The following is a 1,026-nucleotide window of genomic DNA, read 5'->3' as shown; positions in this document are numbered from 1 at the left end:
GCCCCGGCCTCTCCCGGGGGAAGGCGAGGGGGTGGGTGCGCCCGAGCCTCCTCGTTCGTTCCCTGCCACCCCCGGGCTGCGGGGGCTGCGGGGGTGCGTCGTAAGGTCCGCCCTTGATGGGGGGCAGCGCGCGCCCTCTACCGCCCCTCCAAAGCGCCGGAGGGGGGAGCAGATCCGAGAGCCCCAACTGCCTCTGCGAGGAGGGAGAACGTGTCCTAGGGGGCCCCTCCCCAAGTTGGTGGGGGAGCAAGGCCTCCCTGCAAAGTCCCCTTGGGGAAGGGGCCTCTCCCAGCGCCCGAAATCACTCGGGAGGGGGGCCTCCACCCCAGATTCCCAGCACCCTTCCTCCGGCTGCGCTCTTCCGGGAGCAGTGCGCCGCCGATCTCCCCCCACGCCTAGGCCCCAAAAGCAGCCCCGGTGTTAGGGGTGCCCGGTGGGGCTCCCGGGGAGCCCAGGCCCGAGGCCAAGGCCGCTCTGAGGCCCTGCCTGGCTGGGGGTTGGAGGCATGCCCCTGGGGCTGGGGGAGGGGGGAGTCCNCCGCCGGGCCTCGGTTTCCCCATGTGGCGGAGAAAGGGCCCGGCCGCCCCCATCTAAACCGCCGGCTCTGTCATGGCGCGACCTGGACGCGTGCCAGGGACGTGTTCTGTAACCTTGGCTCGCTGACTGTTTTCTCTCCGGGCCTCGGTTTCCTCTTCTGTAGAAAGGCCGCAGCAATCCCGCCGACCTCAGGGGAGCCATTCCTTCGGCACGCGTTTATTGAGCGCCTACTGTGTGCCAGGCCCTGCTCCAAGACCCCGGGGTGGGGGTGGGAGGTGGGGGGCACAAAGTCCTGGCCCCTGGAGATGACATGAGACAGACAAACGCACGAGCCAAAATCCCTGGCAGGTCGGTGGGTGGTAAGGGCGATGGAGCAAATGAAGCAGCAGCGCGGAGGGCCAGGAAGGTGTGATTTTCAAACAGGGGAAGGTCAGAGAGGCTTCCTTAGCCGCAGAGAGGACCTGAAGGTGAGAGAGGGGAGCCAGCGGG

This window comes from Crocuta crocuta, unplaced genomic scaffold, assembly GCF_008692635.1.
Source record: "Crocuta crocuta isolate KB4526 unplaced genomic scaffold, BGI_CrCroc_1.0 scaffold110, whole genome shotgun sequence".
Taxonomy (NCBI): Eukaryota; Metazoa; Chordata; class Mammalia; order Carnivora; family Hyaenidae; genus Crocuta; species Crocuta crocuta.
Note: the sequence above shows the minus strand (reverse complement) of the source record.